Raw genomic sequence first — 25,816 nt, 5'->3', positions numbered from 1 at the left:
CTAAAAATTAATGAAAAAGCATATCCTCAGGTGCGGATTAAAATAAATAAAGTCACACAGTTCCTTAGTCTCATTAAGAAAATTACATTTTTAGAGGGTGGAAAAAAATCTAGTTTCCATCTCTGGCACTTATTTCTATCAAATGGAAATACCCAAATAATCATATTCTCCAAATTAAAAAAAAAAAATGACCCACACGATCAAACTAGAGAGCAGCCGATCTGAGTTTCCATCCCAGTTGTGGTCCTTTCTTGCTACGTGAACTTCAATTTGGGCAGCTCCAGGGACCTCAAGGGTTGGAGCTGTGACGGCAGGCTGTGGGGGCCTCCCCTCTTTCCTGTGCACCCCCTGGCATGCTGACTGTCCTCTCCGCCCCAGGCTGTCTCCCCCCTGGGGGAGGCCCCTGGGTGGAATTCGCGAGTTCCCAGAAGAGCACTCCGACTGACCCAGCGTGGTGTGTGTCCATCGCCAGGCCAATTACCATAGCCAAGGAAACGGTACAATATAATTATGTCAGTTTTGATCAATCAATAATGAACAAATTGGAGTGGAAATGGGTATTTTAAATATGGGATTGCTATTCCCAAGGGAAAAAAAGCGCTTCAGGGCAGACCTATAGACGTTCACCCCATCATGCAAACGGAAAGCGTTATGTGTTTTTCATTACATAAATGTAAGATTTGGTGACTTCTTAGAATTTTTTTAAAAGAAATACAAGAAAAAGTATCACATAGATGTGGGCCCAATACATAGCTCTTCTGGGTTTGTGTGGCTAAAACAAAAATAGCATTGAAGGAATTACTCACCTCCACATGCCATATGTTAGTTACATCAGTGAAGGATTAATGCAGCCAGAGGCGCGTGACATCTTATTTCCCATGGAATTTAAGAGAGCCTGTGTTTATTTGGGTCTAGATAAAATTTTGAGAATATATCGTATTTGTTGGAATATGCAAACAACTGAACATATAAATTTAGAACTTGTGTAAGGGAGACATAGGTTTGCTCAGCGACTTGCCTGTCTGGAAGGGAATGTGATCTCAGTGGAAGGTTGAAACAAAAGCTTGATGTGCATTTACCAAGAATGCCAAGGAAGGACTTCCTACCCTGAATAGCAGGCCTTCCTAACTGAACTCGAATGTTCCTCCTAACGCTAAGATCCTCTGATAGAATTATGCCATCCTAAGTCCCCTGAAGGGATATGCATGGACAGAAGAGGCTGTATTTGTAAATCACAGAGCAAATGGGAGATGATACAGAAAATACTGTTAGCTGGATTTTTGAGTCACTGACAATCACTGTCATTACCATCATCTATAAATAAGACACCATGCGATTTTGACTTGTAATATTATATTAGGAGTTAGTTTTTCTTCCAAGAGTTTAAGATAAGATGACCCACTGCTCTAAAGAATAAAGCCGCCTAGGAGGGGAATGAACAGCTATGATTTATACGTAGATGGATCCAGCCCTTAAATGTCAGAAGAGTGATCAGACGACTAACGCTAAAAGGTGCCCGCACGTGGACTCGGGGACGGAGGACCAGGCTCCGTCGGGAGGCCTGCCTTCCGCAGGGACCCGTGGGGCTTGCGTAAGTCACTTAACTTGCTTGTATCCCAGTTTGTTCATCTCAAAACAATACTCAGGTTGGGTTCTAAGGTCACTTTCAACTTTAATATTTCTTTAAATTATTCCACATGGGAAAAATACAGCTTGAGATAATAACGTTGATGACACAAAATGCCCCAGACAAATGGAATGTGGTAGCCAATCAATTTTCAACAAAACAAGTATATTACAGGTAGAAAACAACTCTTGGGAAAGAAAAATAAGCAATGTAGTCATAAAACAAGTAAGGTTGCCCTGCTTCTACATAACTGATGCTTCTCCTAATTCGTTTGGGATTTCTTGAGTCAAACTAAGTACAGGTAAGATTTAAATCATCTAGTATCTCACATTCAAAACCTGTCAGTTCGATGATCACTGTTTTTAACATAGAAACAAATGGCTTTTATACTTGTAAACCTTGGAAGGTAGGGATAATCTATAAATGTGCTCCCTTTCTCTTTCCATTTTTCCCTCTGCTCCCCCAACCCCCTCCTCACTTCCCACCTCCCCTAGGCTGAGGAAGGAAACATCCGCTTCATGTGTGTTCAAATTTGCACACACAGGAGCAGGGACCAGTCATCTTCCCAAAGTACATGTAACAGTTCTCATTCTATCCTTTTGGCCCCTTATCAAGAGAGAGAATCCTAATTAGATGTCAATTCTGGGAAGCAGAAAGGATGTAATTATAAGAATTTCCAAAAATAAAAAAATCTTGTTAATCCTTTCACTAGTGAGAGATTACTTAAAATTACCCACACCAATTCCAAAAAATTCTCACACTATGCACATCTTGGAGATTTTATTTTTCTCCAAGAAATATTTTTGTTTTTTTCTCCAAGAACAGCAATGCAGGGCATTTTTCAAAGAAATAAAAGAAAGTGAGCAGTCCTCTTAAAATATAGTTTAATGAACAAAATAAACTGAGGAACAAAACAGATCCAGAGGCACAGATACATGGAACAGACTGAGAGAGGTCGGGGGGGGGGGGGGGGGACACGACAGGGAGCAACTGTAATAGTTTCAAAAATAAAAATTAAATTTTAGAAAAACTTTACAGTAAAAAAAATGTAGTTTGAACATCTCAGATACTTTAAAGGCTGAATTATCTAACTTTAGATGCATACACTGTTTAATAAAGTAACAATGTTTTTACACAGACATATCACAATTACTGCTCAACATCTATTAGAACAGACAAACAACAACAAAAAACACTATGCTAATTTGTAAATACAAATGACCTTTTTTCAAAAGGTCTAAACCATATATCCTGGAAGGACCTCAGTAGAGAAGGTGAATGGGTCACACATAACTGCCCTGAGCAGCTTTCCCGCACAGCTTTCTCTCGCCTGGGTGATTCGGGAAGAAAACCGAGAAGGGTGGTTACCATGGAGGAGCTCCATGCCTAATTCAGTGCCATTCCACATGTGCACAAGGTGCCAGGCCGTAAGTGAAAGCGGCTCACATGCTCCTATGCGTAACAGATAAACAAATTCCTCCTTCACTAATTCAATAACCCTGCCCTGCATGGACCATGGCAGGTCAGAATTTCAATATGAATAGGAGCAGTGCTAAGAGAGAGCTTATAAAATGTACATTATCTGTTTTGCAATTTAAATATTATCAAGTGTGGCTGAATTATATGTGTGTGTGTGTGTGTGTGTGAGATGAGTTTATTTTTTGTATCACAGATTAATCAAAATATGATCTCCCGGAGCCTTTAAAAAGATATTGCTATAACACAGCAATGATTTGTTTAGTGAAAAACAAATGAAAGCACCATACATAATAAATGTGAATTTCAAGATCCTTTTCTAGCTTTTTGTTACATTCATGTTTATAAATCAGTTTTGTAACCAGTGCCAGTTTTTCTTAAGAAAAAATACCAAATAAATCATCTCTGTGAGAATCTCAGAGTAAATGGTGCTTCTTGGCAGATAAGATTAAATAAAAGATGAGGTCTAGGATTTACCAACATGTTCAGAATTCCATGAGTTCATAAATATTCTCCAAAATTCCTTAATAGTCAATGATAGATTATTATCTCAAAGGAAAGAAATTTCCCTAACAACAATTCTTGCCAGAAAAACAATTCCCTCCACTCAGGTGAATTTTTTTGGTGAAAATCCCAGTTAAAACTCCTCCAGCCAATATATTTATCTCAACTATTTTATTTATTTATTTTTTAAATATATCTTTATTGATTTCAGAGAGAGGAAGGGAGAGGGGGAGGGAGAGAGACAGAAACATCAGTGATGAGAGAGTCATTGACCGACTGCCTCCTGCACGCCCCGGACCGGGGATGGAGCCCGCAACCCGGGCATGTGCCCTGACCGGGAATCGAACCGCGATCTCCTGGATCCTAGGTGGACGCTCAGCCACTGAGCAACGCCCGGCCAGGCATCAACTATTTTAGAGCAAAATTAAAACCACAAAGATTATATAGTTCTAAAAGTTGAAAAATCTTAAACAATAATTCCACCTCCTGTCACATTTTAGAAAATGAACAGAAAAGTTTGGGGGTTTTCCCAAAGCATCTGTCTAGTTATATAAGCTCTAACTCTAGAACTATGAAAAAATAAGCGAGTGATTAAAGCAGATTTTAAAAAATCAAATATAGTTATTCCATGAACAATGACATACATCACGTCATTATAAAATCCGGGGAGACTTAAAATCAGTCATCATCATCATCATCATCACTAAAACTCATTTTGATGGAATTACAGAAAAATCATCTATTTTCAGAATAATTTCTCTCATAGGCTCAGATCCTCTGGAAATTTTATTTTTTTTTGCTAATCCTCACCCCAGGATATTTTTTCCATTGATTTTTTATAGAGAGAGTGGAAGGGAGAGATGGAGAGAGGGGGAGAGAGAGAAACATGATGTGTGAGGCACATCAGATGGTTGGCTCCCGCACACCCACCAACCAGGGCTGGGGATCAAACCTGCAACCCAGGGATGTGCCCTTGACGGGGAATCGAACCCAAGATCCTTCATTACAAGGGCCGGCGCTCTAACCACTAAACCTCAGCAGCCAGGGCGATCCTTCTGACATTTTAATTCAGGCTTTTTGCATTTCATGAGATTATAAACTGTGTTGTCTTTAAGATGAAGCAAAGGATGGTGAAATTCTGAATCAGAACCCACCATAGAAGAGACATTATTTAGGGATAAAGTTAAATCAGCAAACATTTGAGAATGTACTAAAAAAAAGCACATACTTATTAGAGAATTTTCTGGGAAGGTCTTTCTAGCTCAATCTTTCATTATATGTGTATAAAGTTCTTGGGGTAATCTGAATCACTAGGTAAACTGAAGACAGAGAGGTAAGTTTCTTTCAAGAAACAAACAATATAAGAAGAAAAGAGCAACAACGCTTCTGGTTTATCAATGGCACCATTAACTAAGATGTGAATGTCATCAGTAAATCCCACCACGTTTTAACTTTAATGTAAATGCTTTTTCCAAGCCATCTAAAGGAGCACAGGACATAAACTTCCAAATTATGCCAGAGACTAATTAAGACAGATACGCCGTAGATGTAATTGAATTAAGCCATCTAACCCATTTTGAGAGGATTGGTTTTACAGATCAGTCTCACCCTTTAATACTTTGCTACAGCAGTAAAATATAAGTGGCTGCTCCCCCTACTCAATTCAGAGAGGCCCGGAAACTGAAACCAAAAGATGCACTGAGAGGTCCTGATGTTATGTGACGTGTCTTCTTTAAAAGCCCTGGCTATTTAACATTTAATGAACTGCCAAGTGCCTGCATCCACTGCAACACACTGTTTACTATCCAACAGATTGAAGTTGGCGACTCAACATACATCTAACTCCATAAAGTTATATGTTATATAATGAGATAAATCACAGGGGAAAACGTGTCAGTTTTGCGTCTAAAGCAAATCCCTTTTGATGTTTAGCATCTTATTCTTAGCATGACCTTGCAAGTCAGATAAGTTAGGACGTGATTCCCTTTAAGTTACCACATTTGATGGATAAAGGACTACTGCCTTAGCTGTAGCATCCTCCTAATGGCTAGTGTAAGGATATTTCTTGGACACCACCGCAAGTATTTCTCCTTGAAGGCATATTTTGTAAACTTACAAAGTATCCCCGTTGTTTTCCAGTTCTAACCAAAACTAGTACGGTGCAGGCATTTGAGAGAGATTTTTTTTATTCTCTTTGTACAAATATATCACAACACAAACCCAACAAGGTATACATTTGATTCATTTTATATATCGGTTGTAAGAAATTTGTACAATGAACGTAACATAATTAAAAGTTCCCACGGGTTTTGTTTTGTTTTTAACCTCCAAAATTTCAGGAATTATGCATGCAAGCTGACAGTATTTTTTGACGTGATACAAATCTTAGTTAAATTCTTTAATATATTATGGAAACTAAATTTAGGAAACATAGACTGTCATTACATCAGAGCAGATTATTCATGTAAAAGCATTACAGAAGAGAAACATAAAACTAAAACTCATAGATTACTCTGTAAAAGCCATATAGCCATATTATTAAAGCAAATGTCAAAGAATTATAATTTTACATTATTGTATTGTTGCCACCACATGAATTTTCAACTTTCAGCTTTCATCAATCACAGCAGAATTTCTGGCATTTAGACTAAATTCTAAATTCTCATGGATGTCAATACCACAGAAATGGACTCTAAATTATTTATTGGTCAACACTCAGAGGTTGTAGATGGGATATATTACAATAAGACATCAAAAGGCTAGGAAGAATTCGAACTGAAATACAAGTTTTTAAGATCCTTATTCAAGAAGATAAAAATAATTTTTAATTTTGCAAATGTAGATCATATATAACTGTCAGTTCTACCCGTTTAGGACACATCATAAAGGCTTTGATCTCTGCAGGCAGATTTCTCTCTGCACCCTGGGGCATTTCTGGGCATTTTAAACCTATTGGGAGAAAGCTAACCCTCACCAGGAACTTAAAGGACTGCTAAGTACAAGAAAAACTCTAGTCCTCTATTTATAAGCTAATTTACAAATGTCTTAATACAGATATATTATTTTATTATTCTACAGGTATCACTGCTTCTAGTTAACAGCAAATAAGAGGCCCCTTAATTTAATAACAAAATTATGAACATGCAGAGAAAAGCATCTGAACTTCCTTATGCAAACAACACCTCAGATTCACCACAGATAACTGTCTAGAAGTCTGTATCAGGAGCATTAATCATCACCATCAACTTGAACGTGATCAATGATTTCTTCCAAATAAGCTAGCCTACCCTAGTCTAAAGAAAAACACAGCTGTTTAAAAACAACCCCAACAGAACATAATTTAACCATCTACTCCATTGGCTTCCAAGATAATATTTCTGAATGGTTCGTTACAATGATAACATAATCAATTAACTGCACCTAAAATATTAATCGCTTGTATAGATCTGGGCTCGTTATTCCGTCTAGATGCTATCTGATGGCTGTTTTTGCAACCAATCAAGCCATATGTAGCCCTTCAGTACTTATAGACCGCTCAGCGAGCACACTATCTGGGCAACCTTCTGCAGTTACGATTAAAGCACGCTCAAGGGTTATTGTTACCCTGGGCACGCGAGCAGGAACGGGAGGGTGGACAGGGGAGCGCTTACTTCGAAAATGCTCGGAAGTGTAATAATAGACATCCTCATAGCCCTCGTGGTAATCCTCTTCTGGCCGGTACTTTTTCCCCTTTCTCCTCCTAGATCTTCTTATCTGCCTGACGAAGCCCAGGAAGCGCTCCATCTCTCCCGCCCGGCGCCGCAGGAGCCGCAGCCCAGCCCCGGGCTCCGAGCCGCGCTACCGGTGCACCTGCCCCTCCGCGGCCGCCGGCGCCCAGGCTCGAGCCATGGGAGGGGCAAGGACAGCGCCGCGGGGCTGCCCCGGCAAGACTTCTCACTTTGCTCAGTACACTGTCAGATGTGCAATTAAAGAGAAAAAAGGGGGGGAAAGAGGGAGAAAGTAAAACGATATAGACTAAGGGAAAAAATAAACAGCGGAGCATTGGACTTCCAACAGCTTCCAAACAAAAGAGCACGAACTTCGAGGACAGATGCAGCGGAGGGGAGTCCCGGCGCCAGAATTTCACGGTCCAACATCTCCAGCCTCAGGGGCGGGGCGGGGCGAAGGGGAGAGGGGCGGGGCGTAGGAGCCGAGGGGGGCGGGGCGCAACAGCAGAGGGGGGCGGAGCGTAGGAGCAGAGGGGGGCGGGGCGCAGGAGCAGAGGGGGCGGGGAAACGCGCTGGTCAATGGACCAAACCAAAGCTGGAGAAGGAACCAACTTTTTCTTCTTACCCGCGAATCCCACCCCCTAGTCTAACGCCCTTTACAGCAAAGCCCAGGGCCTGGGACACTTCTGGCAAAGCTGCAGCTTTGCCCTGGGCAGCTGATTAACCCTTGGCGCGCTCTCGCGCATCACACTAATGAGCAGTAAAGTGGTTTCCTCCATACGCACAGCCTCTAGCTGACAAAAGTGCGCCGTATGTGTTAATTGGAGCAGCAGGGAGAAGGCTCGGCAGCTGCTTTCAAATGACACATTTACCCACTGGGCATTAATGTGTTCCAATCGCTATTTGATCTAAATATTAAAATGCACTTCACAGAGAGGCTTCTCTTAGGCTTAGTAACAGCATATCATAATCAGCAAATAAAAGAAATTGCATGGTTCTGGGGGAAAGAAATACAAATAATCCAACTCTGCTTACAGTGAACGCAAATACAAATCTACCTGAGCTGTTAACACTTTTTTAAAAAAAAAATCTGAAAACAAATACGCTAAAGAGCAAATAAACGTTAGTTCTTGGTGAAGATGGAGAGAGAGAGAAGTTTTGAAAAATGTTCACACTCTGTTCATCCCTTGTCTCTAAAATAACCACTTTTTTTTTTTTAAGTACTACAATCAGAAACACTTCAGACTGGATGAAAGAGGTACTCTGAAGCCTAGACAGGTCAGCATTAATCATGGACAATCTTTTTCTCTCAAGCTTCTTTCTTCAGGTCTTTAAATGAATGTGAATTTTTAACACCAGGAAAAATTCGATTTGTTTACAATACAATTAATCAACATGTCAGCATATTACCTACTAAACCAATAATATTCTGCAACCCCATGTTCCCAGAAATGTAAGTTTTAAAAAAGCTGCTTACTGTATAAGAGTCGTTCAATACCTACATAGTATCAAGTTTGTAGGACCGTTCCAGAAGGAACTGGTTGCACTTAGCACTGTCTGTTGTTGGATTCACAGGCATCTGTCTCTCTTCTGGATTTAAACAGTTCTCTTTTTTCAGATGTTAATTGTTAACGATGGATTGGGGAGACATTTACTAGAGAGGTAAATATTCACCAACCAAGAACATTTCAGTTCTAAAATGTGTAAATTTAGATCCAATGACCCCCACTATTCCTACAGATTTCCCATATTTTTATGCCTTACAAGTGAGTTTGTGAAGAGAAACCCAAACTTAATGATGCTGACAAAAAGATACTATAAAATCTTTTCCGAAGATCTTTAAACAAAAATTCACTTGTCCTTCGGTTCCAAATCTTTATTATTCTGACTCCCTCAACCAAAATACATTAGAACAGTTAAAAACAGTGCAATGTGAAGATCTAGAATCTAGAGCTTGAATAGGTCAATAAATAAATGATAATAATACATAATCTTTTAATTTAATTCTCCTAACAACCTTTATAATGAGTTGATGCCTCAATAGATGAAGAAAAGGTTTGAAGATGTTTTAGTGGTTTGCCCAAGATCACAAAGGTAACATTGCCAAGTACTACCTACTACAGGTATTTTTTTTCAAATTCAGAGATTGTTTTATCTAAGAATTATTTGCATTCTGTGATTCATTGTTTCTATGTGAGTTTGCTATTAAAATGGAGTTTGAAAATAATTGTTGGCTTTCATTTTTAACATATATTCTGATTTATGTGATTAATTTCTCAAATACATATGTCCTCAGAGATTATGCAACAAAATTTACCCAGCTATCTCTGAATTATTATAACTCCTAAATTAGTGGAGCCCACATTATTTGTTTTGTCGTGTTAAGGTCCCAATTTAATCTAAAAGGACTGACACTATAGAACAGATGATGCTTCATTGGAGAAAAGATCCTATTTTGTACAGACCAACTTAAAACACTCTACCTGAGCCACACAGAGCCTGAGAATTTCTCAAGTAGTGTTAAGCAACCATTTTTGAACAAGAACCAATGCAAACCTGTCTACATACCAAACTTTTTTCAGAAGTTATGCTTGAAGCACCTTTCTTTTCTTTTCCCAGTTTTGAAAGATTTTATTTGAGAGGTTAACATTTCAATATCTGATTATAATTTTAAAAATTGTGGGAAAAGGAAGCTTGATGATACTAAGGGAAGGGGCCAGAGTTCAGCCACATACGTCGAGGTAACAGCCCTCTTAAGACAATCACAGAGGCTTGGGAAGCAAGAATAGGGAATCTGCTGCTTCGAGGAGGTTTACCTGGGTCACAGAGAATAAAAGAATGTGGCACTGTGCCGTGCCAGAGAGGGGGAGCATGCACTGTGTCACAATCCAAAAGACAGAAGGCAAGACACTCACTACGCTGCCCGAAGCGCGGCGCTCCAATCTTTCAGTCAAACTTCCTGGGTCCACACCTCTGAATTTTTCCATTTTCTATCTTAAATCCTCCATAATTAACAAAGGACGACCATTCTAAAATCTGAAAGGACTTGAGGTCGTGCAGCAGTTAGCTAATACCCCCCACAATAACTGACAAATGAGTGACGCCCAAGGCCCATTCGGTTAGGTTTACTGCTCCCTCCGAGAGGGGCGCCCTCTCGCCCCAGAGCACGAACCTAGTAAGCGGTGTCCGTCGGTTACCGCACTCTACAGTCTAAATAGGTGGGTAGTTCAGAGGTTGCCAATGGCAGGTAGAACACTTATCTCCCACAAATGTGCTTTGTTTAGCTCACATAAGTGTTGCATTTTGTTTGTTTGTTTGTTTGAAACTGGGCCAATATTTAAGAGTCAGGTATTTCACAAATAATCAGACATTTGATTTTTTTCTTGAAAAGTCAAAAGATCTGGCAACTCTGCACCCAACTCCAGTGTGGCAACTATTAATTAAAGCTGAGTGGTGGCTGCCACCCGTAAATATGTACTTTCCACTGAGCCACAGTTCCCCTGGGCCAATGCTCTCATTCAGTTGCCACCTGGCCCTGCAGGCATTTACGCCTGTGATCCTTGGTTGAGGTACTATGCCGACTAGTTCCAAAACACTAATTTCTTCAAGAGAAATTGCAGCTCCCCTATATTTTTAGGTAAAGAAAACAGATTATTATGACAAATTGGTTTTAGTTGAGCTAAATGTTCACCAAACTATAAAATTAAATCTCTTAGGAAAAAAATTGTTCACATGAGAAAATAAAGCAGGTTGAATTATTCAAGAAAATGTGCTTCAATAAAGAATTGCAAATATATATTAGCAAATATACTGTTTTAGAAGGCTAATCCTTTTCTTTCTGCGAAGCAGACAATTGCCTGAGCAGCATTTACGTGGTTTCCACACTCCTCTGAATTAGATGCTCCACCTCCTTCTAGGAAAAGAGGAATGGACCAACCACTGAGATTAAATCTTCAGTTTACAACCACCCCTAGGTCACTCAGTAAGTAGTACTCTTTTGTGTATATTTTGATTGAGTAAAGGTTAGAGTATTTTTTGAGTAGCAGTATGAAACATACAGTTTATTAGAAGAATCTTTGAGACATTAAATCAATTTGACCCTTTTAAGATACCACTGTGCTTACATGGGATGCCATGAACTGGCAGACTCCCTGTGACCTTAGGGGAGGCACTGTGACATACTGACCGTGGCAGAATAGGAAGGGGAAGCACTCTGGTCCCGGCAATGACAGTGTTCTTAACCCTGTCAGACTCAGCACCACTTTGTTGTAGCCAATGATCTGTAATACCCCACTTAACTAGTCTAAATGAAATTCCTAGATCATGTGACCCATGCATAATAATTTAAACATAAAATATCTTATAAATAATAGATTTAAATATGTTTAATATGTATTTAAATTAGTAAATCTTAGGACAGCCACACCAGAAGATGTAGTTAGATCCTTGCACTCACTTCTTTTTTTAATGTATTGATATATATGGGGGGGACAAACAGACATCGATTCTTTGTTCCACTTATTTATGCCTTCATTGGTTGCTTCTTGTATGTCCCCTGACCTGACTAGGAATCAAACCCACAACCTTAGCATTTTGGGACCAACTGAGCTACCATGCCAGGGCCAAAAGAGGATCAGAAGCCATTCCATACAATATAGTGAGAATAAAATGGTCGAGTTACAGGTAGACGACGTAGTAAAAATTAGTATTATCACACAGAACATATTAAAACTGTGAAGATATTTCATGTCAAAAGAGTGAAAAGAGAAGTCACAAACTTGGAGAAAATGTTTGCAAAAGAAACATCTGGTAAGTGACTATTGTCCAAAATATACAGAGAACAAAATACAGAAATACAAAAAGAACTCTTAAAACTTAACAATAAGAAAAACTACCTGATTAAAAATGGGGCAACCCAGCCGGCATGGCTCAGTGGCTGAGCATCAACCTAGGATCCTGGAGACTGAGGTTCGATTCCGGGACAGGGCACATGCCCAGGTTGGGGGATCGATCCCCAGTCAGGGGCATGCAGGAGGCAGCTGATCAATGACTCTCTCATCATTGATGTTTCTATCTCTCTCTCTCCCTCTCCCTTCCTCTCTCTGAAATCAATAAAAATGTATTTTAAAAAATAGGCCAAAGACTTTAACAGATACCTCACCAAACATAGACAGATGGCAAATAAGCACATGAAAAGATGCTGCACATCATATGTCACGAGGGAAATGCAAATTAAAGCAACAGTGAGATACTACTACACACCTACTGGAATGGCCAAAATCCGGAACACCGACACCACCACACGCTGGCGACGATGGGGAACGACAGGAATTTTCCTTCGTTGCTGGTGGGAATGCAAAATGGTATAGCAACTTTGGATGACAGCTGGTTTCTTACGAAACTAAACATATCATTACCATATAGTTCATCAACTGCACTCCTTGGTATCTACCCAAAGTATCTAAAAATTTATGTCCACACAAAAGGCTGCATTTGGGTGGTCATGGCATCTTTACTCATAAGTGCCAAAACTTGGAAGCAACCAAGATGTCCTTCAGCAGATGAATGGATAACTGTGATACATTAGATAACGGGATATTATTCAACCCTCCAGGGAAATGAGCTACCAAGCCCCGAAAAGACATGGAGTAAACGTAAATGCATAGTACTGAATGAAAGAAGCTGAAATGAAAAAGGCACATGCTGCATGAATCCAACTATATAACACTCTAGAAAAAGCAAAAGTGTGGAGAGAGTAAAAAGATCAGTGGTTGCCAGGAGTTGGGGCGCGGGAAGGATGACAGGCAGAGCACAGGGTTTTTAAAGCAGTGAGACTACTCTGTATAATACTATCATCACGGACACGGGTCACTATACACTTGTCCAAACTCATACAATGTACAGCACCACGAACAAAGTCTAAGTAAACCATGGGCTCTAGGTGACAATGATGTGACAACGCGGGTTCATGGTTTGTAACAAACGTACGGCTCTCACAGAGGAGGCTGGCAATGCGGCAGGCCACGCGTGTGTGAGGAGGGCGTCTATGGGACACCTCTGCACCTTGCCTTCAATTTTTCTGTGAACCTATAACTGCTTTAAAAAGTAAAATCCAATTAAGATAAAACACCTTATGCCTCTGTATTTAACAGGATTAGCTCCTAGGCTCAAGTAATTATAAGTTTTCGCTTATAGGAACATTTATTCATATAGATATTTGAAAGTTGTACAGATACAGGAAAAATTCTCAGCTTGTAAGAGTGTCATCCTCATTTCAGTACTTTAGCACCCCAGGCCCCATCCACAAAATGCTGGTAGCCCCTTTCACTCCCATTTTGCCCAACATTGTGACAACCAAAATGCCCATATAAATTTCCAATGGGGACATGCGGGCTGCCTTGGCTGACATTCACAGAACTAGACTAACCAAGCAAATGCTGCCTTACCCTGGAATTCTTCCCATGCACTGCAACAATTCCTCGCCCCTTGGTGTTGTCCTTGCTTAAGATACTTTGAAGTGTGAAGGCTAATTTGATCACTCAGCTACTTAACAGTTGATACAGAAAGACAAGTAATATTCTAAGAAATCTGGATGGTGTAATTCTTTTTGTGTTGTTGTTCTTCATGAATTTATACAAAATTTAAGGGAAATTAAGTTTCAAAACAAATGCTTCAAATTAAGAATAAGTGCTTCACACCAAGACCAAGGCATTTAAATTATTATTCTGCCAGTAACTGCAGATTTACTGGAAAGAAAATGCTGTCTGTTGGTATACTAAAATTAAGTCATTCTCAATAAAGAGTCACCAGAGCCCTGCAATCAACACTCCAATTCTCACATTTATTTAAGTAGTAAATACACTTGTTTTCATTATTTAAAAAAATATAGTAAAATAATTTTACTAATGGTCATGATCCAAATAGGGCTCATCAAGCCTGAAGTAAACTAGTTTTAATGTAAAAGTTTTTTTTGTTTTTTTTTTAAATTCTCACCCAAGGATATTTTTTCAATTGCTTTTCAGAGAGAGTGGAAGGGGGAGAGGGGGAGGGAGAGAGAGGGAGGGAGGGGGAGAGAGAGAGAGAGAGAGAGAGAAACATCGATGTGACACATTGACTGGTTGCCACTCACACGCACTGACGGAGGCTGGGGATCGAACTTGCAACCAATGCCTTTGGCTGGAATCAAACCCAGGACCCTTCAGTCCGAGGGCCAATGCTCTAACCACTGAGCAAAATCATATAGGGTGTAAAAGTACTTTTTAAAATAATTCTCCTTAGGCACACATATCTGTGGGTAAGTAGACACATCCACAAAGAGATAGGCTTTCAATTGCTCCTGGCAGATGGCAGGTGCTCAATAAATCTTTTTGTTGCATTCATATGATAGCTGTCAAGATACCTTAGTTAACAAAAGAGAAAAAAAACGTAGTAACATAAAATTTTTAAAGAAGTTTAGATTCACAAAATATTGATGTTAGAAAAGATTTCAAAGCTCATTCCCAGCCTTTCTATTCCCCTCTCCCCACCGATACTCATACCCTAGGTCCCACCAGATCTACACTAGAAATTGCGTAAGGCCCAGTCATAGAGCTGTCTCCTCTTGACACACCCTGACTCTACTCTGGAGCGGAAGAGTGGACTTGTCCTCTACACTCCAACAGTACTTTGCTTCTGCCTCTTTTAAATTGATAACTCTTCCCCCTGCACAGTGACCCTTAACTCAAAAGTCTAGTTAGTTAGTTTAGAGTAGTAGTTATTACTAATTGGAGATATGGACAGTGGTATGCACATTTTCATTTGAAGTGCTATCTTTGTTTTATTTCAGGGAAAATTATAAATATATACTTAATTTACTTATGACTTTTAACTCTATTTTTTCTCTCTAAGGCTTTTTTAGTAAATTAACCAACAATAATATAGTAACAACAGTATCAAATTTAAATGTCTTGCTATGAGCCAGTCTCTAAGAGTTTCATGTACTCATTTAATCCTCCCAGAATCTTATAAATTTAATACGGTCACTTATTCTCACTTGCAGATGAAGAAAGAAGACACAACAAGGTTAAGTCACTTGATGGTAGCCACAGGACTAAGGTTGGCACATACTGAAATAAAATTCATAGGTTATGTAACCCTCACATACATAATTTTTTACATTTTTAAAATTTTTCAATTATAGTTGACACATAATATTATATTAGTGTCAGGTGTACAACATAGTGGTTAGATATCTATATAACTTACAAAGTATTCACCCCATAAGTATAGCACCCCTCGGATACCATGCATAGTTATTACAATATTATTCACATATAATTTAAATATATATCCCCCTAATAATAAACCAGGCAGCTTAGAGTTTATGCTCTTAAATATCATGCTATACTGCCTTTCGAGAGTTATTTTAATCTAACAGTAATTTTTAATGATTATAACAAATTGCTGTGGTATTTAGATGTCACTGGATACAAATGAGTGATCTAATGGGTTTATTTAAAATTTATAATATGCTAGAATTTCTTTTGCAAATATATAAATGATGACTAAAAAAACTTCATTTTTTAATTTTACTTTTCAATTATAGTTTACATTCAATAGTATTTTATATTAGTTTCAGGTGTACAGCATAGTGGGTAGATAATCATGTACTTCACAACATGATCTCCCATATTTCAAGTACCCACCTGGTACCATACATAGTTATTAGAATATTATTGACTATATTCCCTGTGCTGTACTTTGCATCCCCATGACTATTTTGTAACGACCTATTTGTACTCTTAAATCCTTCACCTTTTCCACCCAGCCCCTCTCCCCCTTCCCTCCCCTCTGGAAACATCTTTCTGTTCTCTGTATCTATGAGTCTGTTTCTATTGTGTTGTGTTCATTTATTTTGTTCTTTAGATTCCACATGTAAGTGAAATCATATGGTATTTCTCTTTCTCTGTCTGACTCATTTCACTTAGCATAATACCTTCAAGGTCCATCCTTGCTGTCACAATGGTAAAATTTCATTCCTTTTTATGGACTAATAATATTCCACTGTATGTATGTATGTATATGTATGTATGTGTGTATATATATATACACACACACCACAACTTTTTAACCCACTCATCTATTGATGGTCACTTGGGTTGTTTCCATATCTTAGCTACTGTAAATAACGCTGCAATGAACTAGAGGTGTATATATTCTTTCAAATTAGTATTTTGGGTTTCTTCCGGATATATATCCAGATGTGGAATTGCTGGATCAATAAGGCAGTGCATTAAAAAAATTTTTAGGAACCTCCATACTGTTTTCCATCCCTTTTCTAATGAAAACCTTCAGATGTGAAGTTAGAAATCTATGGGGAAAATGTATTTGCTTTTCAAATTCTCTTAGCGCAAAAGAGTTTGAGACCACTGCCTAAATACAGTGGTGGTTCCTTTCACCTTTGTATGCTGGGAGTGGGAGAGCTTTTACATAGTGGAAATACAGCTGTGTCCTGCGACACTGGGTTAACAGGTCACAGAGAAGATAGGGACGTGAGGGGAGGCTTGGAAGACATAAGTTTAGGCTTGCTGTCTTGCACTCCCGTCAGGCTCCAAGAAAACACACCAAGTGAGCCAAGTAAGCCACTGCCCCTTTAAGTGGAGGGGAACCTGAATGAGATACCCCAAGCAGACCTAAACCAGGCAGCCTGCAGCCAAGCCCACATGTCTTCCAGCCTGAGGCAGACCTGCCAGGCTGAACCCGGCCTTGTTCAGCCCAACTGCAAACTCCCTGCAGACCAGTTAGCAGGAAAATAGAAATGACTGTGGTTGCAAATCACTGGATTTGGGGGGTGGCTCAAAATGCAGCCATAGCCTGGGCAGACATGGCTCAGCGATTGAGCATCGACCTAGGATCCAGGAGACTGCAGTTCAATTCCCGGTCAGGGCACAGGCCCGGGCTGTGGGCTAGACCCCCAGTCGGGGACCTGCAGGAGGCAGTCGGTCAATGACGACCTTCATCATTGATGTTTCTCTCTCTCTCTCCCTCTTCCTTCTCTCTGAAATCAAAAGAGATATATATATATTTTAAATGTAGCCATATTAGTATATGCTAACTTGTCTAGTACAGTTCATGCTGTCTTACAAGTGTCTATTTTTAAATGTCTTTCTGACCAGACTGGGAGATACATAGAACAAGAGCCACATCTTATTGGTTTTTAGATCCCTGGTCTCCGGCACAGTACTGGGCAAAAAGTAGATGATTAACACATGTTTAAAGATGGAATGAGTAGATAAAAGAATGAAGTGTTACATTTATTTCTGAGGTTTCTTTCAGTCCTAATAGCAACTGTGGAGCACCCACCCCTGAGCACCGAGTAGGCCCAAATCCACATTGGAGGAGCCTCAGAAATAGACCAGCGACTGCTTAGAAAATGCCTGGGAAATAGTCCCAGAACATGGCTGGCACTGACCCTTGTTCCCATTGTTCCAGGGATGTGCCTCTTAACACATAACGCACAAATGAGGGGAATCCTACAGGGGCCTCCAGAAATTGAGATCAGCACGTGGGGATGCGAGCGGGCGCGTGGGCGCCCCCGCGCGTCTCGGAGGGGGAGCGGCGTCCCGCGGACTCCTCCGCAAATGCGCCCCGGTTCCCGCCACCCGTGATCGCGCGCCGAGGCCCAGGGGGGTCGCCGCCGAGGGTTCCCCCAGTCCGCAGGCGAGAGCCTGGCAGCCGGCCCCTCCAGCGGCTCGCTCGTGGCCACCCACGACTGCTACCGGCGCCTGGGCTCCGCTTCCAGGAGCAGCTCCTGTGGAAGCGCCGAGAACCCTGGGGAAGCCGTCCCCCACCACCCTGGTCTCCCCGAGGCCGGCCCGGGCCACTGGGGGGCGAGCTTCTTTGGGGGGAAGCCCACTCCCGTTCACCACCACAGCGTTGGGGCCCCCAGAGCACGCGGCATCTCCCCAGGCTCCAGCGGCACGGTCACCTGTGACCCGCTCGGGCAGCCACAGGGAAGCGCCCGGCGGGCAGCCCGGCAAAGCCAGCGCCAGGCCCCATCCTGCGCGGCCCCCCCCAGCCCCCAGGCTCTAGGGGCGCTAGGCTCTTCTGAGCCCCTCCCTCCTCCCCCCACCCTGCAGCAAGCAGAAGCAATGGGTTCTTTTATATCAGAACAGCAAAACACCAAAAAGAAGTTGAGCGAGCCCTGCTCTTTACTACCCAAGCCACGCGCGAGCCTTCCTGACACCCTGTAACCGTGCGCCTTGCGCCAAGTGGAAAATTAACAAGCAGCCAGAAAAATAAATAAATAAATAAAATCAGGATGTGGAAGAGTGTCTTCAGTTTGAGGATCAGTGATGGCTGCTTGACAGAAAATCTAAATTAGGGTTGGCCTTAACTCTGAAGCACACACACGCATACACACACACCCCTTACTTTCTTTGGACATTAAGAAACCCAAATGTGCCTTCTCTCTGTTATTTATTTTTAGTGCCTGGTTGATGTTTTTGGAATTGGATTTTTCCAGTATTCTGGATTCTAGGGGAATGATCGCACAGTCCACGTAGCCCAAAAGCGAATCCAAGGAAAGACATGCTGGTCCACCTACTTAAGTATCATTGATTCTGTTTCGTGTTCGGAAATAAGTTTCATGGCGAGAGCAAAATGTAACATGTTATCAGGAAAGGCTGGAATTTGGAGAGTTATCCTCAGTTGGTCAACTTTAATCTCTCTTATTCTGTTTTTTCTACAAAGATTAAATATAGTTTTAAAAAAATAACATAAGCTATTGGATTATTTTTTCCCAGAAGACTGAGTTTGTTCCTACATCTGTAAAAATAACCAAGTTAGTTTTGCAAGTGTACAGAATACCCAATACTTGCCCATTTTCCTGGCCTGATTTGCTAATGGGTACACTGTATGCTAAACAGGATGCAGTACATTATGCCTTTTAAGTATCTCATTGCTGGAGGATGACGGAAGGCCAAATAAACACGGAAAATTACCTTAGTGTCATGTATAATGGGTACTATGCCATTAACTGAAAGGAGAATGCTATTCTGTTTATATTCTCACCACAGACTACGCCTCCACTGAGCCCCAGGTTCCTGTAACAATGCCCAGCTTCCTACTAAGATGCGATGTAGGCATCTCCAAGATAACAAGGTCAGAAACTCTAGACACAGCCCTCAAACCTGTACCTCCCATCATAGTTCACATCTTATTAAACAGCGTTACCCTTCTACCAGAGTCATTCTTGATTCCTCTCTTTTAGATGATCCATATCCAATTTATCAGCTATACCTTCCAAATACATCCCGAATCTACCAATTTTTCTACCCCCCACCACTGCCAAACCCAACCAGCATTTTTCCTAACTAGGCACCATATTTCTACTCTTCCTTATTTTCCATACAACAACCAGAATGATCGTATTAAACATACATCAGAGAATGTCACTTCCCTCCTTAAAACTTTGCAATGAGTTCTATGCGCTCCTAATGCACAAAAAATAAAACTCCACTATCCTTATCAGGGCCTTTAGAGCCCAAGTTGAGCTGGGCCCTATCTAACTCTTTAGCTTCTTCTCATATTACTCCACATAGTGACCGTCTTCCTGTCCCTGACAAAATGCCAAGCCAGAGTCTAGTCCTTTCTGTTCACTCTGCACCAAATGTATTGGTCCCAGATATTTGCATGGATGGATCTTTTTCTTTTTTAATATTTTTTTATTGATTTCAGAGAGAAGAAGAGAGAGGGAGAGAGAGAGAGGTAGAAACATCAATGATGAGAGTCTCTGATTGGCTGCTTCCTACTGGGGATCGAGCCTACAACCCGGGCATGTGCCTTGACTGGGAATCCAACCGTGACCTCCTGGTTCATAGGTTGATGCTCAACCACTGAGCCACGCCGGCTGGGCTTGATGGATCTTTTTGTATTATTTAGATCTCAGCTCAAATGTTGTCTCCTCCTGGTGAGCCCACCCCAGATTTTCCCATTATAAAATAGCCCCCACACTTTCCATCATATCACCCTGTCTCTTCTCACTGTGGGAAATTACTTTGAATATGTGCTTACTTGTATGTTATCTATTTCTTCTCTTCTAGGGCGTGAACTCCATGAGAGTAGAGACCTTTGCCCTCATGTACACTGCTCTGTCTTTGGGGTGGGAACAGTGCCTGGCAATAAAGACAAACAGTAAGTGCCTATCCAGCGTCGTGCAGCGGTTCAGCATCGACCTATGAACCAGGAGATGGCGTTTCGATTCCCGGTCAGGGCACATGCCCGGGCTGTGGGCTCGATCCCCAATAGGGGGCGTGCAGGAGGCACCCGATCAATGACTCTCATCATTGATGTTTCTCTCTCTCTCCCTCTCCCTTCTTCTCTCTGAAATCAATAAGAACATATTTTTTTTAAAAAGACAAATAATAAGCATTTCTTGAACGAATGAATCAGTTGATATGAGATAAGCACATACTGTTCGTGGTTCATGGAAGCATTCTATTTAAATTATACAAAGACCTTTAAAGTTTCCTTCCTAAAAAGTGTATTAAACACCAAAATCACCCAGCATGAATATGAAATACAGCCAGTCCTAAAGGTTGGTCAAGCTGGCATGGATTAAGTAGCTAGCATGTCACAGATGCTAAATATATTTGATAGCGTCAATAAATGAATCTTTAAAACTACAGACCTTCCAAAAGCCTTTTAACCTCATGGTTTTAAACTCCTCACTAAATTTGTAACTAACCTAATGTCAAGTAGAATGATGGCTTGAAATTCTCCCCTCTCTCCTGTTACACGCTGCATAGTAAATATTGATCGTGCAGTATGTAAGGAGGGTACAGTTGAGCGAATAAATGCATAATCAAATGAATGAACCAGCCAAAGATTCAATAATAAAAGTTAAAAAGAGAGGCATGAACACAGGTTAATCCAAATTGGATAAACAACTCCAAAAAAATAAATAACTCTTAAGCCCTTTGGTTGTAACAATCCAGCCTATCAATGACAGCTAGAATTGGAAGAAATCGCTCTAAGAGAAAAAGGTCAGGGAGGTAAGATGAATCATAGGCAAAGCACTCAGAGGAAGAAAAAGAAGAGAAATTTAAATTAGATTAGTCATCACAACTAGAAAGTGAGTCTATAGGAAACTATTTTAAATACCAAGAAAATGTTCCTGTAGCCAAATGAATTGATTAAAAAAAAAAAAATCTAAGCTTTTGGAAATGCAATGCTTTGGGGCAATAAATCAACCAACCAAGGAAACATAAATAAACAACTAAATGTGTGCCATTTAAAAATAGATTTGTCTTGCTCTCTAGTAGGCTGGAAGGACAAGTGAAAGAGAGAGCGATAAAGCTAGAGGAAGGAAGGAAGTGTGAATGAATTCTCAGGCAATAGAAACCATTAAGTAATACATTGTTAGAACCATCAATATGGAACTTAAATAGATCCTGTGAAGTCTCACAATTACCTAAAAAGACTTCATAATCAGCACTAATTTTTCCCATCACTTGAAAGCATCTAGCTGCATAAAAATAACATCTTGCAGCTACAAAAGACTTTCTAGTCTAAATCTTTCTATCTGTAATATATTACATATTCAGGGAAAACATCAGCACTTTGTACATTTTTCAAATCCTTATAATATTCAGATGGCACATTTAGCATTTCAAATTTGGAAATTATTTTTATGTTTTAATATTTAATTTTCTTATGCTCGTTCCACACTTAGTTATTGGTTGACTATATTAATTCATTTTACATGGTAGAAAAAAGAGAAAAAATATTTAAAAACTGAAAGCAAAACCTCAGTTATGCAAGCCCTTTGAAGCCTAATACATTTGGAATCTCAGAACACTTCCTGACATTTCATTTTGCAATAAGTCTAAACAACCACAATAAATTTACAAATGCAGACATGCCACAGTTAAATTTCATTTCACGCTTAGTAAGCAAACATTATCAAACTATAAGCACTGTCCTCCACTGTCTTTTTAACTCAAAATCTTGTAACTGATGTTTGTCGACCTTGAAATATTTCACAGATGGGTGAACTGGCTTAGTTTATTCATCAATCTGCAGACTAGCAAACTTAGGCTGTATGTATTACATAGAGCAGGTGGCTCTATGCTTTATTTAATAAACAACACAAATAATTAGTGATTAGACAGAAGCAAATTAGAGACCCAATTAGGAATTGTTCAGGGGAAAAGTCTCCTAAAAATAATGAGTATTTCTTTCTGCATTCAAATTTCTTTAGAAACATGCTTCCACTTTCCCTTCTTAATGGCAAATTTCCTTAAATGGTCTGCATCAATCTCAATGAAAGCAGGAAAACACTTCCACTGAGGAAATTGTCAGATTATACGGGGCTTTGTGAAACTAAATGAGGACTGAGTGCAGTAGAGCACCAGGTAACTACTGTATCAGTATTTACCTGCATTTTTAGATTATATATAAAGAGGAAGCTTTCTTTACTTAAACATGTTTGGTTTTGTAATACTACCAATTCATCATTTGCACACATCAGTTACTCAGTAAATGCAATAAACAACATTAAACCATGGAAGAAAAAAAGCTCATACTATACTTTATTTTCCTGATGCCAAAATCCCACTTAGCATGTGAGAGCCTTCTGTTCAACTTTTATTATTTAGTTTAAAAATTGTTACACAGTATCAACCTTCAATTACAAATGATTAAAAAGGCAAATTATTGATGCCAATTTTATTTCAGGGGAAATTTTTTGACAAATCAAACGTTAAAACTGACGATATAAACTAAAAAAATTTTTTACATTGCAATACACATTACTCACAAGTAGGGAAGCTTAATCCTGTAGAACCCAAGATGTTAATTTCAGTTATGATTTGAGCAGTGGGAGTCAGTTATCCACACCCATACTGACTTTTTCTTTCATATCACTGGTGCATCACTGAGTAATTTATTTCCATAAGCTGTACCCTAGTGACTTCAAAGTTTAAAGAAGTGATGCCATTCTTTCAGCCACCTTAGAGCCTGGGGAGGCCTGCCGGGAACAGAACTGATGCAACGACAAACACATCTGGAAGGCTGTGCTCCAAGGCCATTTTTGCTGGCTATAAGCTGGGTCTCTGGAACCAGAGGGAGCACACAGCTCTTCTTAAAACTGAAGTTGTTTGCTTGGCTGGGCATGGCTCAGCGGTTGAGCATTGACCTAGGATCCAGGAGATCACGGTTCGATTCCCGGTCAGGGCACATGCCCAGGTTGTGGGATCCATCCCATCGGGGGCGTGCAGGAGGCAGCCGATCAGTGACAATTCTCTCATCACTAATGTTTCTCTCTCTCTCCCTCCCCCCCCCCTGAAGTCAATAAAGATATATTTAAAAAAAATTTAAAGGTGTTTATGCTCGAGACTAAACTGAATTCTGTCTAGGCGAGAGATGTGCTCATGCGTACAAAGCAAAGAGCAACACAGTGACTCCTGGTGGCAAACTGTGAACAAAACCAGAGCAATCGGGGGAGAGGTAACTGGCGCTCATGGAAACAGCGGCCTGGTTCATGCTAAATTCCGAAGCAACCTTCCTGCTAAGGCCATCACACAGAATCCGTATAATGCTGTAGCCCTCCAGGACTTAAACTTTTTGAAAAGTAAATAAAATAAAATGGATTTGTTCTCTTGTTTTTTTTAGAAAAGGTGATGTCATTATTTTAGTGATGTAGTTAAAATTGAACTCCTGTTCAAAACCCATCTATGAACAGGACATCTAAGGACTCTTTTTGTAATGAATTATTAAAGAAAAAAATTCAATTATTTTTATGCAGTATGACTGTCAAAGTTTAACTCACAGAATATGTTCATTAACCCTATCATAGCTGCTCTTTACACCGCCTCGTAATCATCGGCTTACTTGACTGTGAGTTCCAGGGCAAAACTGTTCTTTTCGCTGTAGGCTGAATGTCTAAACATATATGTATTCATTGGTTTTTTTCAAAAACTTTTACTGAATGCCTACTATGTGACCAGCTGCACTGAGCTGCCCACGCAAAACAAAAAGCAGTCAATGACCATATCTTAACGAAGCTTATATTCTCAGGGGAGGAGAATGACAGTTTATAGAAAAGGTAGAAAACAAAAACAAAAAAACAAAGATCAGTAAGAAGAACCTCCACAGGGTATTTATATCCTTGATTTATATGTATAGTGCTCCATACAAATTTGCTTAAAGAATGAAGCAATTACTACTTAATTCAATCTTCCCCTGGAATCTTACTAACAAAAGAAAAGTCAAATCTCATTATAAGGCCTCCCAACAGGGATTCTCTAAAGGAGGGGCTGATAGAGGGAAGGGTCAGAACCCCATGGTGAGGAGTCTTTTCCAACCCACAAGGACCCTTCAAAGCCCAGGTCAGGGATTCCTTCCCCAGGAAGGCTTGCCTTATGCGCACCCCCTTCCATCTCCTCCAAGGGGTCTAGGCTTGGGAGCTACAGCGTCCTGAGCTTACTCTGCTGGTCAGGACACTCACTCAGGTGCTTTAGCAAGGAAGTAAGGGTGCTTACCAAGGCCCATGGCTTATTTCTTTCTCATACTAAGGTATGAGCTGGTAGACAGTTGGGAGAGGGTAGGTGGCACTGCTATGTAGTCATCCAGAGACCTGGGTTCCTTCTATCTGACATGTTATACTTTGAAATGCTGTCCTTATGCTCCTGAGAGTGACTTGCCATTGCCACGGTTATGTTCCAGCCCGATGGAAAGGGAAAATAGACAGTAAAGTTCCCTTTTAAGAGCAGAACCAGTAAGTTGCACGTATTAGTTCTCGATGCCATTGTATGGCCATACCTTTCTGCAGCTGAGGAAGGAGGGCAATGTGGTTTCTTTGGCTGGATGGCCAGGTGCCTAGCCAGAATGTGGGAGTTTCTATTAATAAAGGATGGGTGGAAAAGTATTGGAGGATAACCAAGTTATCCCCCCTCACTTATTGCATTACAGCATTATTTTTCTCTGTTGTAATTGAGACCTGTTTGGGGCTGATCTCAGTTTGCTTAGCAAAGAGGCAGTGTTCTATCCATCTGTACCTCCCTGGAATCTAGCATAGAGCTTGGCCTCTAGTGGGCACTCAATTCCTGTGTATTGACTGTACTATGGGCTCTGTAGAAATTTCATTTTCTTTGTACAGCAACCTAGTGAGGTAGGCGTAATAATCTCATTTTATATGTGGTGATATTTATAAACTTACCCATTAAAAACAATAAATTATGGATTCAGTATTTGAAACCAACCTTATATGACTCCTCAAATCCCTTTGTTTTACAACAAATCAAGCAGGTACATTCTAAGTAAACAATAAAACTTGGGGCTACTATTTTAAAACATAGCCTCAAAACCTTACATTAGAGATGTGTTAGAATTTTCAGATGAATACAATAACATTAATAGCCTTATTTTTATCCTATATCAAAGCAAATTTCCTGAATGACAAGAAATAAGAATTCTAATGAGAGAGACTTTGAACTTCTTACAGAATCTTGAAAATATCTGG

At 40.2% G+C, this 25,816-nt stretch overlaps 1 protein-coding gene and 1 pseudogene across 4 annotated transcripts in view; one reads left to right on the top strand and one right to left on the bottom strand.

Moving 5' to 3' along the window:
- The window catches only part of GRIP1 (glutamate receptor interacting protein 1), a 608,331-nt gene that overhangs the window by 349,708 nt on the left and 232,807 nt on the right, over positions 1-25,816 (bottom strand). The gene's annotated exons all lie outside the window — the stretch shown is intronic.
- On the top strand, positions 1,460-23,899 carry LOC308553577 (large ribosomal subunit protein eL33 pseudogene; annotated as a pseudogene). The gene is made up of 3 exons: positions 1,460-1,591; positions 23,311-23,448; positions 23,675-23,899. The product of its transcript is annotated as a large ribosomal subunit protein eL33 pseudogene (transcript).

Source organism: Miniopterus schreibersii, assembly GCF_964146895.1.
Source record: "Miniopterus schreibersii genome assembly, chromosome: 2".
Classification (NCBI taxonomy): domain Eukaryota; kingdom Metazoa; phylum Chordata; class Mammalia; order Chiroptera; family Miniopteridae; genus Miniopterus; species Miniopterus schreibersii.
This window is presented reverse-complemented; position numbering and strand designations above follow the sequence as displayed.